Here is a 20,627-nt window from a genome sequence, read left to right as displayed (position 1 = left end):
CTTAATCAAGGCCACGGCCGCTTCCTTCCCACCCCTAGGCCTATCCCATCGTCACCATAAGACCTATCTGTGCCGGTGCGACGTAAAACAAATTGTAAAAAAATCTTAATTAAAAGAAGAAATGTCATTTCAAAGACGTCATATATGTCTATATGAAGAGTGAACCTCCCATGACACATCCGGAATGGATGTCTTCTAAGATAGTTATCTATCAGTACCATTCCCAGCGTCAGACTGGCTTGTGTGCAACAAAACCAGCCAATATGTGTCTTCACAGCACGTTGCTTGTAGTCAGGTCCGTGCACGTGTGGTGAGTTACTAATCACAAGAAAGAACTTCCTTAATGGATGGTGCTGTTACCTGTGGTGTTTGTGCAAAGTGTCGTGGTATCTGATGCAGGACTCGGGAACAATGCCTGCCTACCCCCTGGACCAGCTTCCTGCTACGGGGTCGGGGATTAGGTGAAATAAATGTATATGGCGTGTTTTACGGTCAGATGCCTTTCCTGGCGCCCATCTCAGTTGAGGAGCTAATGAAGATGTAATGAATGGTGGTGAATGAAATTGGGTAAGGAGATGGGAGGATTCGGCTGTGCCAAATGAAGAGGGACTGTCCCGGCATTTGCCTAGAAGTGAAAATGGGAAACCACAGAAAATCATTCTCAGGAGAGCCGACGGTGGGGTTCGAATCCATGCGTCTCCTGCATGCAAAGCTTTGCTCTATAGCTGCAGAGCGTTAATACATGTGGCCACCCCACTCGGTTATAACAATGTATAGAACATAGAGTATCTCTTATAAAACCAGACCGTCCAGCGGCGTTTCTACTCTCCGAGACCTAAGCAGCTTTATGGGAGGCGTGCGCATAGTTCTTGACCTTGCAAGCAGCCTGCACGTGTTCGACCTAGCATCAATAGTCAGCCTGAATCTCAGCTGTTAACTTGGTGAGACAGTTATCATTGCAAAACCGTATCTTCGTATGTTAACATTTATTTTAAGTGCGAGTCGTCTCGACGGGGAAGCGATGCATTTGTTCAGCAATTTCCTGGTGATGTGCCACCTTCATGAGCACACATTCACGTAATTGTAAATTTCAAGCTACTGGTTCAATGCTCAATAAAAAACATCCGCGCACACGAACAGTTTTAACAGAGGAAAAGCTAGATAACATTGGTGCGAATCTTGCACGGTCACCGAATAAATCACAAAATTAGCACAAGTAGAGGTTTTGGTTTCTTCTGCACACAGACCTTCAAACCGTACAGGTTTACACGGGCCCATTGTTTAAAACCTGCTGATCCAGCCAAAAGAGTGAGACATTGTGAGTGGTATCTTGCATTATAGAATGATCGTTCATTCGACCGATAGCCTGTGTTCTTTTCGGATGAGGCCTGGTTTCATCTTAATGGTTGTGTGAACAGTCATAACTCTCGCTATTGATGTGCATAAAATCCTAATGGTGTTTATGAAGTCCCTCATTATGAAGGATGAAACTTCCAGGTACTTTTATAAGGTAAGATTTAATATAAGATTGTATATACGCTTAATGCCTTTGCTGGCAGGACGTAGTGTTTACAGTGCACTATGTCTTCTGGTATGGGCTAGAGCAATTTTGTTACTTTCATTGATCTGTCTCAGTCTTATCCTTGGCTTTGACAATATGAAAGTGACTGAGGTATGAGCGATGCTAGTAATGCCATTCCTTCTGCAGCCAGTCCCTGCTATGAATGGTATGAAAATGTTGCTCATAGGGTCGGTTGGTGCATGCATTTCAGTGGGCTTGGCAGACTGATATGTCATAGCAACTTCTGGCTTGGTGAGGAAAGCAACGGGAAACTACCTCACTCCTCATTTCCCTAGTACGCCTCTTCAGTGATGCCTAGGCCATCTATGACAGCTGATGGCAGAGCTGTTGAGGATCCAACCAGCCTTAGGGCTGAAGACTGAACATACATACATATACGCTTAAAGGCCGGCCCCGCGGTGTAGGGGTAGTGTGCCTGTCTCTTACCCGTAGGCCCCGGGTTCGATTCCCGGCCAGGTCAGGGAATTTTACCTGCATTTGTGGTCTGGTTTGAGGTCTACTCAGCCTCCGAAATTACAATTGAGGAGCTATCTGACAGTGAGATGGCGGCCCCAGTCTAGAAAGCCAAGAATAACGGCCGAGAGGATTCGTCGTGCTGACCACACGACACCTCGTAATCTGCAGGCCTTCGGGCTGCGCAGCGGTCGCTTGGTAGGCCGTGGCGTTTCAGGGCTGTTGCATAATCGGGTTATATACGATTAAAGCAGGGCGGCCGCTCGTGACGTAAGTTGGGCTGAGGCAGCTGCTCTAGTGCAGAGTACAAACCTTCAAATGAGTACACTTGGAGTGCCTACTGTGACTGGCTAGATTGGGGTATGGCATAATATGTAATTTTATGCTGTGTATTAAATCCCAACTTGTGATTTCACCGAGTATTTTTGGACATGTGTTTATAGGACATTATTTGCTCCTTATTCTGACATGAGTTTCATACGGAAGTTCGTTCACATATTTTCACATACCGGTACCACTCTGTAGACTATAGGAAGATGTAGAATCACAGTGAAACAAAACAGCTTTTGGGCATTCTCAATTGCTATTTGCAATGCTTTCCAAGTAATGGCCCTCTTGTCGATGATGTTCGCCAAGAAATGGTCAACCAGAAGAGGGATGCTGCAATAATTCCAGGTGGCTTTACGTCAGCCTTGCAGCCTCTTGCTATAAGCGTCACCGAGCTCGATAGCTGCAGTCACTTAAGTGCGGCCAGTATCCAGTATTCGGGAGATAGTAGGCTCGAACCCCATTGTCGGCAGCCCTGAAGATGGTTTTCCGTGGTTTCCCATTTTCACACCAGGCAAATGCTGGGGCTGTACCTTAATTAAGGCCACGGCCGCTTCCTTCCCACTCCCAGCCCTTCCCTGTCCCATCGTCGCCATAAGACCTATCTGTGTCGGTGCGACGTAAAGCAACTAGCTATAAGCGTCAACAAGCCATTCAAAGACAACGTGCGGCGGGTATATTCTGAATGAATGGCGGGAGGTTCTCATATTCTGACGTCTACCGGGAAGATTAACAGGTCTTCACTAGAATTAATATGTGAGTGGATCGTTCGTGCATGGGGACTGATTTCCCAAGACATTATGGTGAAAAGTTTCAAGAATATTTACATTTCCAACGAACTAGACGGAACTGAAGATGACTGCATCTGGGAGATGGAAGACAATGGGAGTGATTCCCTGCAGACGAATTCGGAAGAAAGCGACGGTGGATGATATGGTAAGTCTATTTCTTTGAAGTGAATTACATATTAGCGTAGGCAATTTTACAGATTTTACCCTAATACAGTATTCTAATTTATTTCAGTTATCTGGCTCCTTTCTTCACCGAATTCTCGCGAGACATTAAAAGAGGACGATTTCCGTATAATTATTACTGGGGAACGTATTATTGCCTTCGATTTTGTATTAAAATTGTGTTATACATATTTTCTATTGTTTTGTATTATTTTAGGCCTAAATAAATTTCGTAACTTAAGTAAGGTAATTGTGTTCTATTTTTTCATTTCCATTGTTAATTTAGATTCGCATAATTTTCCCTTCCCGTTTTTGAGGTCGAAAGAAAGTTAAAAAAATGGGGACATTACGCGAGTAAATACGGTATTTAGGATTGGCAGAGGGACTGGTATACAGTTACGTGTAAGTTACCTCTACTGGGTGTGTTCCTGAAAGGAGCTGCACCACTTGGAGGAATGCAAGGACATCATGTCATTATATCATCATGAACGCAAAATTTATGTTGAATAGATTTCTTCAGTGATACACAACTATATTATGGTTCATAGAGAGAATCCTGAAGGTTTGTATTCTTCTCCCGTTACTCCTCATTATAAACGAAACGCTACCTGAACTCCATACCTTGACGGAAGTCATGCAAGAGTGTTTTACGCTGGTGACCCGTTTGTAATGACTAATGACAAACATGGCTGAAAGCTTTCAGTCTAACGTAGAAGGAGTATGAAGAAGACCACTTCGCAGAATCAGATAATTTTCCTAAGACTTGTTCACATTGTGTATCTCATAACCTGTTATAATTATGTGTGAGAATTATAATGTTGACAGTGGAAGTATGTACAGTCACTCAAAGAAAGAATGAGTACACGGTACTGTATGTTCGTCGGATCTAAAATGTATGAGATTTTTTTTTACAATTGGCTTTACGTGGCACCGACACAGATAGGACGTATGGCAACGATGCGATAGGAAATGGCAAGGAGTGGGAAGGAAGCGACCGTGGCTCAATTAAGGTATATCCCCCGCATTTGCCTGGTGTGGAAATGGGAAACCATGGAAAACCATCTTCAAGGCTGCCGACAGTGGAGTTCGAATTCACTATCACCCGAATGCAAGTTCACGGCTGCAACGGTGGCATTGGGAGGTCTTGGAACACTCTCCGTACTCACCAGACATGAGTTTGAGTGACTTCGACCTGTTTCCGAAGTTGAAGGAACCCCTCCGAGGCCGTCGATTTCCTAACGTGGCATCTGAACTCCGCGCAGTAAGTCGCTCCGTCGCTGTCAACAACAGAGAACGCCAACGACTTCCCGACATTTGACAAAAGGTAATAGACTTTCCCGGTGACTACACTGGACGAATGTAATGCAATTGTCTTGGATAGTTCATGAAATATTGCCGCTACCTTATTCACAGCCCTCGTATATACGCATAATATAAGTACAGAACTGGAATCACAGGTAAGGCTTTTTGCTGATGATGTTATACTGTATAGAGTAGTAAATAAGTTACAGCATTGTGAGTGACTGCGAAAAGAATTCCGACAGTTTTGTAGGATTGATAGCGGACATTGGTATGATAGTAAACGGGTGAAAAGTCATCAGGAGAAAAATTCCTCTTAGTCAGTTTCATCCGGGTCAGAATGAGACTGCGGATTTGCACCGCACAAGTCGGCCGTCCATTCTTCATGATCAGATTGACGTTGTAAATGGTCTCGTTTCCGTAGGCCATCGATGTAATGTCCGGGAATTATCCGTAGAGGTTGCTCTCAGTCATCAAACGCTGTGGCACATACTGACGAAATGTCTCAACATGGGGAAACGTCTTGACCCATCGTGCAACCATCCTATTCGGTAATTCATTATCGCCACAGGCTTCACGCAACCCTCGATAACATTCTGATGCATTTTTGCCACGGATAATCTCGATTTTAATTTACGAACGCTGATCACCTTTGGAAAACGTGTTTTAGGGCGGTGAAATCGACACTCTTCACTTCAACGCCACACAACAACAACAACAACAACAACAACAACACTCTCAGCTGGATGCCCGTCAAATGCACACGACACATCAACAGCAGCGCCACCTGACCGCTCCCATATCCTACATGTGCATTCCCGATCTCCTACGAGTGCCAGAAATACGTTGCCACTAATTTATTTACAGCCGTCGTATAATAAACCAGGAAGGTCCAATAATAATGCATTGCACAACCCCGTATTAATCACTGTGGGATCATTCATTCTCGACACAGGCTTCACGTAATACTGGATAATATTCTGATGCATTTCTGCCACGGGCAATTTTCCAGATATTTATCAACCCATTTAATCACTGTTTTGTGTAGTCCCATAGCCCTCATTTTTATCACCAGTCTCCCATGATCTATCCTATCAATATCCTTGGGTACGTCAATAGCAATACAGTCCATCTGACCTCTTGAAAATAAAATATCTGCCATACCTTGCTGGAATCCCATAGGTTTGAGTCTCTCTGGAATAACCGTTTCGAAACCTGAACTGCCTTATATCACACCAGTTAGTAATTTATAGCTTTTAGTTTCTTCAGTCGTCCGCCTCTGTGGTATAGTGGTTCGCGTGATAAGCTGCCACCCCCCGAGGCCAGGGTTCGATTCCCGACTCTACCACGAAATTTGAAACGTCGTACGAGAGCTGGAACGGGGTCCACTCAGCCTCGGGAGGTCAACTGAGTATAGGTGGGTTCGATTCCCACCTCAGCCATCCTGGAAGTGGTTTTCCTTGGTTTCCCACTTCTCCTCCAGGTAAATGCCGGGATGGTACCTAACTTCAGGCCACGGCCGCTTCCTTCCGTCTTCCTTGTCTATCCCTCCAATCTTCCCATCTCCCCGCAAGGCCCCTGTTCAGAATAGCAGGTGAGGCTGCCTGGGAGAGGCACTGGTCCTTCTCCCCAATTGTATCCCCGACCCAGAGTCTCGCTCTCCGAGGCACTGCCCTGGAGGTGGTAGATGTGGGATCCCTCGCTGAGTACGAGGGAAAAACCTACCCTGGAGGGTAAACAGATTAAGAATAAGAATTAGAATATGAATAAGAATAAGAATAAGGAGGTTCTTCAGTCTGCCAAAACTAATTTTGAATAAATAAATTTATAAACTATCTGAAAAAATATGGCATAATTTATACCTGAAAAAAGAAACAACGTTATCAAAGTAGAACGGCATGCCCCACCCTTGAAAGAACATCATCAGATTCCATCAAATCACACCCAGATACATTTAGAAATGTAGGTATCTCAGTTCTTTCATATACCTTCAGCTTCGGAGTATTTTCTTTTAATTTAGCCATTCCGTCGAGAACTAGGTTCAGTAAAAGAGTAATGTGTAAGAAAACTGGGTGTCCAAACTAGTGTTTTACTCTAGCCTTTATGATTAATAATAATAATGTTATTTGCTTTACGTCCCACTAACTACTTTTTAAGGTCTTCGGAGACGCCGAGGTGCCGGAATTTAGTCCCGCAGGAGTTCTTTAACGTGCCAGTAAATCTACCGACACGGGGCTGTCGTATTTGAGCACCTTCAAATACCACCGGACTGAGCCAGGATCGAACCTGCCAAGTTGGGGTTAGAAGGCCAGCGCCTTAACAGTCTGAGCCACTCAGCCCGGCCCTTTATGATTAAATGTGTACATTAAAATATAGACTTTGACGGAGTAAGTGGCCGTGCGGGCGCAGCTGTGAGCTTGCGTTCGGGAGATAGTGCGGTCAAACCCCACTGCCGGCGGCTCTGAAGAAGATTTCCCATCTTCACACTAGACAAATGCTGGCTGGGGCTGTACCTTAATTAAGGCCACGATCGCTTCCTTCCCACTTCCTTGCCTTTCCCATCGAATCTCCCCTTCCCTCCACAAGGCCCCTGTTCAGCATAGCAGGCGAGGCCGCCTTGGCGAGGTACTGGTCATCGTCCCCAGTTTTATCCCCCGATCCAGAATCTGACGCTCCAGGACACTGTCCTTGAGGTGGTAGAGGTGGGATCCCTCGCTGAGTCCGATGGAAAAACCGACCCTGGAGCGTAAACAGATAAAGAAGAAGAAGAAGAAGAAGACTTAGAATACACCCTGTGGAAATGTTGGGACTACAGTACTGGTTGTACTGGTGAGATATGAGGAATCCGAAAATGCTGGCTATGTCATTTTGTGTTTTATAATGTTTATATTTGAGTTCTTATGTTTTTAAATATTTGAGAAATATTAAGTATTGATTCCAGTTCTTATGCTGTTGCTTTTTTGTTTAAGTTACAGATTGTGTTCATCATCATCATCATCATCATCATCAACATCATCTGTTTACCCTCCAGGTTCGGTTTTTCCCTCGGACTTAGCGAGGGATACCACCTCTACCGCCTCAAGGGCAGTGTCCTGGAGCTTCAGACTCTTGGTCGGGGGATACAACTGGGGAGTATGACCAGTACCTCGCCCAGGCGGCCTCACCTGCTATGCTGAACAGGGGCCTTGTGGAGGGATGGGAAGATTGGAGGGGATAGGCAAGGAAGAGGGAAGGAAGCGGCCGTGGCCTTAAGTTAGGTACCATCCCGGCATTCGCCTGGAGGAGAAGTGGGAAACCACGGAAAACCACTTCCAGGATGGCTGAGATGGGAATCGAACCCACCTCTACTCAGTTGACCTCCCGGGGCTGAGTGGACCCCGTTCCAGCCCTCGTACCACTTTTCAAATTTCGTGGCAGAGCCGGGAATCGAACCCGGGCCTCCGGGGGTGGCAGCTAATCATGCTAACCACTACACCACAGAGGCGGACACAGATTGTGTTCGATGACTGAAATTTTTTCCCCATTTTTCACTGTTGGCTAGCGGACACTGAAAAGCATGACTTCCTGTCCAGTTCGCTGAAATCTCTTCAGGATTTGTGGCCGGTTGGATAACAGTATTCTCTTCTTTTTTACTATCCAACAACAGGTGCAGTAGAACACGTGCGTGCTTGTAATGTGCTGTGCTATGACTAAAGTACAGCTCTGCACACCTGTTGCACTCAAATGAGACTACTTACTTCATGTATTACGGTTGCATGGCTGTGATTAGCGTGCTGGACTTAGTCGCAGGTTTTCTGGGTTCGATCCCCGGCAAGGTCGGGAAATTTTAAACATAATTGTTTAATTCCGCTGGCACGGGGGCTGGATGACTATTTTGTCTTCATAATTTCATCCTCATCACGACGCGCAGGTCGCCCAATTCAAAAGACCTGCAACTGGCAAGCCGAACTTGTCCTCGGAATACGCTATTTCACATGTATATAGTCAACTATCTTTTAACAATCCGCCGAGCTCATTGGTGTATCGGTTTGTCATTAGCCTTCGGTATCCAAAATAACAAGTTTCGTGTGATTTGAGGATTCTGAAGATGACCACTTCATTGGAGGAAGTATGTCATTTTGTGTTTTATAATGTTTATATTTGAGTTCTTATGTTTTTTAAATTATTAACTGTTTTCGCTCAAGATCCTCATTGAGGTAAGTACATTAAATGAGGTTATAAATAAATGTTACAGTTCCTTTCATATGGTTATGAAGTTATCTAGGGGTTGTAGTAAGGATGTAAAGGAAAGGGAATATAAGTCACAGGGAAGACCCCAATTAAAGTATAGATTGAATGTATGGGACTCACACCAGGAATACTTGATTCGAAAACTGGAAAGGATCCCAAAGAAAGCAGCACGGTAGTTGTTACGAAAATGTTGCAAACTTTGGACTGGGAAGACTTGGGAGTAAAGGAACGAGCTACTCGACTAAGCGGCATGTTCTGAGCTGTCTGCGGAGAGATGGCGTGGAGTGACATTGAAAGCATGAACTGAATTCTTAAGCGTTCAAAAAAGCTTAATATGAAATTAAATTTAGAATTCAGGAGACAAATTGGAGCAAATATTCGCTCTTAGAAAAATGAATTAGGGATTGGAATAATTTACCAAGTTCGATAAACTTCCAACTTCTTCGAAATAATTTAAGAAAATACTAGGTAAACAGCTGATTGGGCATCTGCCACAGCAGTAACCTCAGATCAGTGGTGATTGAAAAACTGAATGACTACCGGCCCCATGGTCTAGGAGTAGCGTGCCTCTCTCGTACCCGGAGGCCTCGGAGTCGTTTCCCGGCTAGGTCAGAGCTGTTTGAGGTCCACTCAGCCTACGCGACAACAACCAATGAGCTATCTGACGGTGAGATAGTGGCCTCGGTCTAGAAAGCCACGAAGGACTGCCGAGAGGATTCGTGTTGTCGTTTAATTGACAAATGCCCGTTAGGGCTGTAGCGCCACCGGCTTTGTTTGTTTGTTTGGTTGGTTGGTTGGTTGGTTGGTTTACTGTTAATTACGGGGCTGCCTAGTCGAGGTTTCGGTTTATACGAAAGATCGTAGGTTCGATTCCTCGTAAGGAAGTCGAAAAATTCGACGAATATTCTCGAACGTCATTCTTGGCTTCTTAGACCGAGGCAGCTATCTAACTCAGCCTACACAAAAATATGAGTATCAAGGTCATTTCTTGGGACAAAGGTGGCCGTGCATAGAACTAATCACTCTATCCCACTATGTGCCGAGGTTAATGACAGTGGAAGCATTTACCTTCCACTTTCATGGTCTGTACGGAGATGGCTTGCCTTGCTTTACTATTAACCAGATAACAGTGAAAACCTTGTATCAAACTGTCCCTTCCTAAATGTTGAGAAAATGTCGTTTAAGACAAAATCCAGACAACCTGGAATATGATATGACCGTTAGCAGTAAGAATGGACGTTAAACTAGTAAAATTCCTATGTTATCTTCTAGATACAGATAGTAGCAAAATTACCTGTCGACCTGCTGGCATGAAAAACTCGGTAATAAAAGGGCATCGAAATGCCTTCGGAAAACCTCGAAGAAAGTATCTAATAAAGTAACATTAACGTGGAACGTATTAGTAATTTTTGTTATGTGAACCTTCGTTTCTGTTAATAAAGGATTAATGTACGAACGTATTGTAATAGACATTAACGCAAAATTATTCGTCCATTACTCTGCTATGTATGATATTATAGCATAACCAAGCAAGTTGACCGTGAGGTTAGGGTCGTGCAGCTGTGAGCTTGCATTCGAACCCCACTGTCGGCAGCTCTGAAGATGGTCTTCAGTGGTTTCCTACTTTCACATCATGCAAATGTTCCTTAATTAAGACCACGGACGCTTCCTTCCCACTCGTAGCGCTTTCTTATCCCATCGCCGCCACAACAACTTCCTGTGTCGGTGCGACGTAAAACAAATCGTAAAAAAAAAAAAAAAAAAAAAAATCATAACAAAGGGAAATAAACGAGTCAGGGTTTTTGCGAGTTTTATTGTCACTAAAAGAAGGAATGAGCGAATGGTATTTTATGTTCCGCGCATTTAATATTCTATCCGACTTAATCTATATATTAAACAAATTTATACAAATTAAAGTCAGTCAGCCCGGCCATTCTACCTGGTCGATTTCCTTCATTCCTTTTTAACTGAAAGGTATTCATGCACATATTTGTCATCAGGTACTATAAATCACTTAACTTCCGCCTTCCCCAAATTATTTGATTTTTGAGTTTTTTGACCCTTTGAAGCAATCATATCATTGGTCCTAATTGAGGTACGGAGTTCGTTTTGGCCTAAAAACACTCAGTGGATCATGCTCTTTCATTTCAGCTCTTAGCTATTCAAATTGGTTGATTCTGAGGAAAGTTATGAGTGCACATTCAATTTGACATCTCATTTCTTCAACATTTTGTCTCATTGAAGCAATCATATCTTTCGTTCTAATTGAGGTAAGCAGTTCGTTTTGGTCTAAAAACACTCAGTGGATCAAGCGCTTTCTTTTGAAGTAATAACTACTTAAATTGGTAGATTCTGAGAAAAGTTATCAGTACATTTGTCTCCATGACGAAGATCTTTGAAGGACTTTTTTTTTTTGCTAGGGGCTTTACGTCGCACCGACACAGATAGGTCTTATGGCGACGATGGGATATGAAAGGCCTAGGAGTTGGAAGGAAGCGGCCGTGGCCTTAATTAAGGTACAGCCCCAGCATTTGTCTGGTGTGAAAATGGGAAACCACGGAAAACCATCTTCAGGGCTGCCGATAGTGGGATTCGAACCTACTATCTCCCGGATGCAAGCTCACAGCCGCGCGCCTCTACGCGCACGGCCAACTCGCCCGGTGAAGGACTTTTTAACAGTTCGGCGCGTAGTGTTGTTCCAAGGAACGTTTTATTCAATTTCTTTGTGTGATGTGTTTTCAGGTGTTTTGTTGACATAATATTACAGTCTGTTACCTCAGCAGATCATGCGCTTTATTTCATTAACTCGAAACTTTGCAAATACATCCGTGAAGATAGTAACGAACAACACCATACTTTGTACATTGCGGGCGGAGCCAGTGGAAAACTGCTAGTTTTAATTATTATCAAAATATAATTCACCTCCCACGTAAATACAAGGCCTGTGTTTACTCATAAAAACATTATATCTATAGGTTCAGCCGGGCTGAGTGGCTCAGACGGTTAAGGCGCTGGCCTTCTAACCCCAACTTGGCAGGTTCGATCCTGGCTCAGTCCGGTGGTATTTGAAGGTGCTCAAATACGACAGCCTCGTGTCGGTAGATTTACTGGCACGTAAAAGAACTCCTGCGGGACTAAATTCCGGCACCTCGGCGTCTCCGAAGACCGTAAAAAGAAGTTAGTGAGACGTAAAGCAAATAACATTATTATTATTCTATAGGTTCAATTGTTTCTGAGGAAAATGTGCCTCCGAGTAACTGAGAACAATGTGCTAATTCCTTTTTGAGCACCTGTACGTGAAGACGGTGCAATACATAAACATCACGTTCAAATCAAGTATAGTTATTACAAGGCAAAGAACACTTGTTGAACGGGGGGAGGTGGGAGTGGCGGGGGGGGATTGTCGAACTCCATAAAGGACATTCGCAACGGCAGCTTGCTGAGAAGACAGGTATAGCACGATCAACAGGTTCGAAACCTGTGTTAAATAAACCAAGACAGGCCGCTCTAGGAAGCTCATGCAATGTGAAGAATGCAACTTCCTACGCACCGTGCGGCAAAATACTCATGTTTCTGGTCCTGTACTGCGATCAAGTAGAATCGTCAACCGAGACGAACATCGGCATCGACGAGAGGTTACACACAACTGGTATGAAGAGCCGTATAAATAGAAAGAAACCTTACATAAGTACGGTAATCAGTGGGAAGAAGTTAAAGTTTGCAGAACAATATGTTAGCAGGCTACCTACATTCTGAAAACGAGTATTGTTCACGCATGAATGTAAGTTCTGCTTGCTTAATTCGTCCGAAAATCGCCTTATGTGGAGAAATAAGAACGTGGGGCTCTAAAAGTAAAAATTACCAGCCTACAATTAAACACGGGGAGAATCCACCGTGATATCATCAATCACTACTGATCTGCATTTAGGGCAGTCGACCTTATGGCAGATTCCCTATCTGTTGTTTCCCTAACAATTTCTTAAATGACTGGAAAAAAATTGGATATAAATCGAACATCTCCTTTGGTAAGTTACTCCAATCCCTAACTCCCTTTCCTATAAAAGAATATTTGCCACAATTTGTCCTCTTGAATTCCAACTTTATCTTCATATTGTGATCTTTCCTACTTTTAAAGACACCCCTCAAACTTACTCGTCTACTAATGCCAGCCCATGCCACCTCTCCACTGATAGATCGGAACGTACCACTTAGTCGAGCAGCTCGTCTTCTCTCTCCCAAGTCTTCCCAGTCCAAATTTTGCAACATTTCTGTAACGCTATTCTTTTGTCAGACATCACCCAGAACAAAACGAATTACTTTTCTTTGGATTTTTCCCGTTCCCGAATCAAGTAATCCTGGTGAGGATCCCACACACAGGAACCATACTCTAGTTTGGGTCTCACCAGAGACTTATATGCCTTCTCCTTAACATCCTTACTACAACCCCTAAATACCCTCAAAATCATGTGCAGAGGTCTGTACCCTTTATTTACAATCACATTCATGTGATTACCCCAGTGAAGATCTTTTCTTATATTAACACCTAGGTATTTACAATGATCCCCAAAAGGAACTTTCACCCCCATCAAAGCAGTAATTAAAACTGAGAGACATTTTTCTATTTGTAAAACTCACAACCTGACCTTTAACCCCGTCTGTCATCATAAAACTGCCTACAGTCCATCTCACTACATTATCGAGGTCATTTTGCAGTTTCTCACAAGCTTGTAACTTATTTATTATTCTGTACAGAATAACATCATCCGAAAAAGCCTTATCTTTGATTCTACGCCTTTTCTCATATCATTTATAGATATAATAAAATGTAAAGCTTCAATAATACTACCTTGAGTAATCCCCTCTTAATTATTATAGGGTCAGATAAAGCTTCGCCTATTCTAATGGTCTGAGTTACGTTTTCTAGAAATATACCTATCATTTAAGTTACTCTTTTGTCTAGTCCAATTGCACTCATTTTTGCCAGTAATCTCTCATGATCTACCCTATCAAATGCCTTAGATAGATCAATCACGATACAGTCCATTTGACCCCCGGAATCCAAGATATCTGATTTATATTGCTGGAATCGTACAAGCTGAGCTTCAGCGGAATAACATTTCCTAAACCCGAACTGCCTTCTATCAAACCAGTTATTAATTTCGCAAACATGTCTAATATAATCACAAAGAATACTTTCCCAAACCTAGCATGCAAGGCATGTCAAACTGACTGGCCTTTAATTTTCAGCTTTATGTCTATCACCCTTCCCTTTATACACAGGGGCTGCTACAGCAACTCTCCATTCATTTGGTATAGCTCCTTCATGCAAACAGTAATCAAATAAGTACTTCAGATATGGTACTATATCCCAATCCATTGTCTTTATTATATCCCACGAAATCTTATATATTCCAGCTGTTTTCTAGTTTTCGTGTTTTGTATCTTATTGCAAATGTCGTTGTTATCATCGGTAAATTTTAATACTTCTTTAGTATTAGTCACCTCCTCTATCTGTACATTGTTCTTGTAACCAACAACCTTTACTGAATACTTTTGCCTTTTGAAGATCCTCACATGCACACTCCCCTTGTTTATTAACGATTCCTGGAATTTCCTTCTTGGAACCTGTTCCTGCCTTAAAGTACCTATACATACCCTTCCATTTTTCACTAAAATTTGCATGACTGCCAATTATGCTTGCCATCAAGTTAAACTTAGCTGACTTTTTGTTTGCTAGATTCAATTTTCTAGGAAGTTGCTTCTATTTCTTCTTACTTCTAAAGCCATTTCTAACTCCATTTCTTTCCAACCTGCGCCTCCTTCTTAATCTCCTTACTTCTCTGTTATAATATAGTGGGTCTTTACCATTCCTTACCACCTTTAAAGGTTCAAATTTGTTTTCACATTCCTCAACAATTGCTTTAAACTCATCCCAGAGACTGTTTACATTCTTATTTACCGTTTTCCACCGATTACAGTTACATTTTTAAAAAGTCCCTCATGCCCGATTTATGAGCCATATGATACTGCCTAATAGTCCTAATTTTAAGATATTCCTTTCTATCACATTTACTTTCAACTACGATAAAGACAGCTTCGAGATCAATAATACCATCTATTCCTTCGGTTTCTCTATAGAGCTCATCTGGTTTTACCAGCACTACGTCCAGAATATTCTTCCCTCTAGTTGGACCCATCACTTTCTGAATCAGCTGTCCTTCCCATACTAACTTGCCATTTGTTGGTCGTGCTTCCTGTCGTTCGCATTAACTTCCCAATTGGCATTCGGTAATTTGAGATCACCCGCTATAATCGCATTCCTTTCCATATCGTTTCCCACATAGCTGATTATCTTATGAAATAATTCTGAATCAGCGTCAGCGCTACTCTTTCCCGGTCTGTACACTCCAAATATATCAAGTGGCCTATTATCTTTAAAAATGAGCCTTACACCTAGAATTTAATGTTTGTCATCTTTAACTTTTTCGTAGCTTACAAATTCTTCTTTCACCGGAATGAACATTCCCCCTCCTACCGTTCCTGTCCTATCTCTACGATACACACTCCAGTTCCGTGAGAATATTTCTGCATCCATTACATCATTTCTCAGCCATGATTCAACTCCCATTACAATAACTAGTAAGTATGTATCTATTAAATTACTTAATTCTATTCCTTTCTTTACAATACTTCTATAGTTCAACACTAACAATTTTATGTCGTCCCTACTTGTCTTCCAGATCCCTGTACCATTATCACCACCCCTAGACCAACTCATTTCACTTAATATACCTCCCTATAACACTTCTAAACAAATTTCCTCACTTATACGTACACTGCGGTTTAAGTAAAGGCCATCTGAGCGCAGAACCCTATCTCCCACCCACCCATTAGGACTTATAAATCTCACTCTCAGTTTCCTATATACCTACTACCTAGTCTAATTTAAATTCCCAATCACCTTCCAGTCCGTAACCCTCCTACACAGTATTCCACTGATAACAATGTTCGCTTCATTTAACTTCATCCGAGCTGCATTTACCAGCTCCCACACATCCCCAACTATGTTGGTACTTATACCAGCTTGCCTTACGTTGCTGGTACCAACGTGAAACACTACCACATTCTCTTTCCCCTTCTCCTTCTCTTCTACTTTCCTCAACATCTGCCTCAACCTAATTCCTCAATAACACTGTACCCTGGTTCCCTTTCCTCCACACACTTTCCTGATATGTCTAACGATAAAATCCCCCATGACCAGAGCCTCAACCCTACCCACCTCTTTTGATCCCCTCCTCTCCTGGTCAGTCCTATCTTTCCTGACAGGTGCAGAAGCTACTTCCTCCTCCCTTTTTTCCCTCCCATGACCCTGTTCCACCTGTCTTTTCCTACCCTCTACTCTACATTTCCCATTCCTACCTTTTCCCTTCCTCCTACTTCCACACATCTCAGCAACAGTTCCCTGTTCCTCATCTTGCCTCTGTTGTTCTACCTGCAGTGACTCGTACCGATTCGTACCGATGGGTATTTCCGCTAATAATTTTGTTAATAATGAAAGAAATTAAACGGAATAATTGCCAGATAAGACACCAAGGCTTATAAAAATTGCTTATTTTTTTTATAATTCCTAGTTTCAGTTTTTCTCCATAAAGTAGGGGGGGGGGGTGAGACTGCACCCTCGCTCCCCTTAATCGCCGCTACTGACAGCATAGGCCCTGTTATTGCTGTACATACTGTGTAAACATCAGAAGAAAAATTCCCCTTAATCCCGCTCCAAGTGTATTGCAACTACAGTACTTATTTCAATCATTACTTCATTCTGTTAACTAACCGTGTAAGTGTGCAACCCTAAAACAAGCAGATACGAAATTTTCAGCAGCAACAACAACAACAACAACAACAACAGAAAGGCCGGTTTGTGCGAATATTACCTATAACGACCGTTAATTGACGGTCTTTTCGGAGTCTGTATAACCGGTTTCGACTGTACTAATGAAAATACTGGAGATTCTAAGTAATGTCCACAATTAACGAATATTTTATCTATTCTTCTCATGTATTAACTGTCAAATGCCGCGAAGTAGGAAATTTTAACGTGCAGTACAAATAATTTTACTTAGATTCTTCTCTCCATTGCAGACAGCTGAAAATCCATTTTTCTTGAATGAACAGCAAATCAAGAACGATTGCAACAATTTAGCAAACTGCTGTGTAATTACATGGAAAATAATATTGTCACTGAAACAATCTGGTAAGAGTTTACAGAGGAACAGTTTGTTATTTGAAAGCAACATTCGATGGGTCGGAAAACGACCATCTTGTGCATAAATTGGTGATAAGTGGTGTGAAATTAAATGTGGTTATAGTGCTAATTTCAAATAAAATGGTTTGGAGGCGCTTAATTAATTCACAAAGGCTTGCAGACTGAACGCTGAATGGCATAACAGTCTGTTCAGTAATGAATATAGACGGATGGATATTGTCAGCAAACATTCTATGAAAGTTAGGTCTGAATCCTTGGCTGAATAGTCAGCCTTGATACCTTCGTTTTGGAGGGTTCCGGGGTCGATTTCCGGCCGGGTCGGGGATTATAATCTCGTGTGATTAATTATTCTGTATCGGGGACAGGGTGTTTGTGTTTGTCTCAACATTCTCCTCTTCATATTCAGACAAAACATAAGACTACTAACCACCACAGAAACACGCAATAGGGATTACACTCCTCCACATAGGGTTAGCGTCAGGAAGGGTATCCGGCCGTAAAACGGCCAAATCCACATGTGCAACACTGTTCGTAACCGCGACCCCACAGGTGCTGGAAACCCGGCAGGAGAAGATTCTTTGTCCCATGCGGTCAATGTGATTTCTCCACATAAAACAATATTTCTCTTGAGCTGTGACAATGCCGTAAGAGAAAATAACAGCACTGCCACCAACATTTCGCTGTGGTTTTCCTCGAGTACCCCCACCAATACCGCACTGTCACGTCAGAAGAGACCGACATATTATTCCGTGTAAGACTTCCGCTATCCATTTTATCATAAATAAAATCTCATTCATCAGTCGATTCAGTACCGTTGTAAGTAAACACACTTCCTTTCTTCCTTAATCCGGCTACCGCCCAGAGTTCGCTTTTCCCTCGGACTCAGCGAGGGATCCGACCTCTACGGTCTCACGGGCGATGTCCTGGAGCGTGAAACATTGGGTCGGGGATAAAACTGGGGAGTAGGACCAGTACCTCGCCCAGGTGGCATCACCTGATATGCTGAACAAGGGCTTTGTGGGATGGGAAGATTGGAAGAGATAGGGAAGGAAGCGGTATTTGCCTTAAGTTAGGTACAAACCCGGCATATGCCTGGAGGAGAAGTGGGAAACCATGGAAAACCACTTCGAGGATGGCTGCGGTGGGAATAAAGCCCTACCCTCTACTCAGTTGACCTGCCGAGGCGGAGTGGACCCCGTTCCAGCACTTGTACCACTTTTCAAATATCGTGGCAGAGCCTGGAATTGAACCCGGGCCTCCGGGGGTGGCAGCTAATCACACCTACCACTACACCACAGAGGCGGACGTTAGCAAACACTACTCGCTTAAGTTTCGCGCAATTAATATCAGTGGTGTCAAGGATGTGACAGAGTTGTCCGCTGTCATATTCACCGGTCTGCCTTAAGAAGTCATAAACAGTTTACTAAAACATAATTCACGACTCGTGGACTTGCTGAAAAAGAAATATATTCCAAAACCAAAAGGTTGTCGCCTTACTTCCCGCAAAGGAAACAGACTTACCACGTCTTCATACACTTGTCAGGAACGGATATAACGTTTCTAATAACAGATTATGAAAGATAACAATGACAAGCTTGTTATAAGCGACAATCTATCTAGAAGAGTGATTCCTACATAAACTACTTGTATATATTACGAGGTAAAGTTTGCATGTATTTAAATATAGGAAAATGTTCGGCGCGTACTCACCACTCTGCATACACCTGCTATCAGCACGAAGGCCAGCAGTACACTACCGGCCTGCTCGCCTCGTCCTAGTGACTGAACTCTCTTGACCCAATCGCAGCACCATAAGCCTGAGAGGTCTCGAGTCACCGCGGTGCTCCCTGCCAGCGATTAGGGGAACCGGCCATCCGGAGGTGCCTAATTCTTTCATATGCTGCAAAGACAACTCAGCGTTCGACTGCTTGGCTGAATGGTCAGTGCTGAGGCGATCGATTCAGTGGGTCCCAAGCTTGATTCCTGGCTGGGTCAGGGACTTTAATCGCGTCTGATGAACTCTTCTGGCTCGGGGACTGGGTATTTGTGTTTGTCCCAACACTGTCCTCTTCTTACTCAGGCAACACACCACACTACCACTACCAGCCACCACAGAAACACGCAATAGTGATTACACCCCTCCACATAAGGTTGGCACCGAGCGAGTTGGCCGTGCGTTCCGGGGCGCACTGCTGTGAGCTTGCATCTGGGATATAGTAGGTTCGAACCCGACTCTCGACAGTCCTGAAGATAGTTTTCAGCGCTTTCCCATTTTCACACCAGGGAAATGCTGCGGATGTACACTCGAAATCTTTGGTATCTCGTGGACAGAAATATTCACTTCAGGCAAGAAATCAGTACAGCCCTCAGAACCACCCAGTACCTGCTTACACACTCTCTCTCATTGGTCACATCCATTAGACGCGTTAACACATGCACACATCTCAAGAGTGAGGGGAGGTGGAGAAAACGGAAGTACGAGGATATCTAGCATGAACGAAACACACGCGGAGGGGAAGGTACTTGCTTCCCCGCCTGCCCACGCATCCCACTGCCTCGACAATGAAGGGAGAGGAGAATGAAGGGAGGAACCACACGCCTTCTTCAAGGCAAGAGACGCAATGTGTATGTCTACTCATTGAGGGTCAATTTCTACATTTTTTTTGTAATTCTTGAGTGCGAAGTCTGGCTGAAATGTTAGCGGTCTCGACTATGACTTCATTATCAAATGGCATCGCGCTCAACCACTGTAAGAAATAATGGCCCTTATTTACGTCAATATAGGCCCTGATAAATACTACTACTACTACTACTACTACAATAATAATAATAACAATAATGATACATACATACATACATACATACATACATACATTATCATTATAGACTGTTATGCCTTTCAGCGTTCAGTCTGCAAGCCTCTGAGAATTTACTAAACGTCGCCACAATCCTCGATTTGCAACTAGTGTTGTGGCCTCATTTAGTTCTATACCTCTTATCTTTAAATCGTTAGAAACCGAGTCTAACCATCGTCGTCTTGGTCTAACTTTACTTCTCTTACCCTCCATAGCAGAGTCCATTATTCTCCTAGGTAACCTATCCTCCTCCATTCGCCTCACATGACCCCACCACCGAAGCCGGTTTATGCGTACAGCTTCATCCATCGAGTTCATTCCTAAATTAGCCTTTATCTCCTCATTCCGAGTACCCTCCTGCCATTGTTCCCACTTGTTTGTACCAGCAATCATTCTTGCTACTTTCATGTCTGTTACTTCCAACTTATGAAAAAGATATCCTGAGTCCACCCAGCTTTCGCTCCCGTAAAGCAAAGTTGGTCTGAAAACAGACCGATGTAAAGATAGTTTCGTCTGGGAGCTGACTTCCTTCTTACAGAATACTGCTGATCGCAACTGCGAGCTCACTGCATTAGCTTTGCTACACCTTGATTCAGTCTCACTTACTATATTTCCATCCTGGGAGAACACACAACCTAAATACTTGAAATTATCGACCTGTTCTA

The 20,627-nt window shown here is 43.2% G+C and overlaps 2 protein-coding genes across 3 annotated transcripts in view; one reads left to right on the top strand and one right to left on the bottom strand.

The window, feature by feature from the left end:
- The window catches only part of bgm (bubblegum), a 514,443-nt gene extending 495,561 nt beyond the window's left edge, over positions 1 to 18,882 (bottom strand). For both annotated transcript variants that reach the window (XM_067140465.2, XM_067140469.2), the window contains exon 1: positions 18,818 to 18,882. The gene's annotated coding sequence lies outside the window, so the exon portion shown is untranslated. The remainder of the gene's footprint in view (positions 1 to 18,817) is intronic.
- The window catches only part of LOC136863993 (glutamine amidotransferase-like class 1 domain-containing protein 1), a 717,178-nt gene that overhangs the window by 253,695 nt on the left and 442,856 nt on the right, over positions 1 to 20,627 (top strand). The gene's annotated exons all lie outside the window — the stretch shown is intronic.

This window comes from Anabrus simplex, chromosome 2, assembly GCF_040414725.1.
Source record: "Anabrus simplex isolate iqAnaSimp1 chromosome 2, ASM4041472v1, whole genome shotgun sequence".
In the NCBI taxonomy this organism is placed as follows: Eukaryota; Metazoa; Arthropoda; class Insecta; order Orthoptera; family Tettigoniidae; genus Anabrus; species Anabrus simplex.
Note: the sequence above shows the minus strand (reverse complement) of the source record. Positions and strands in the feature narration are given on the sequence as shown.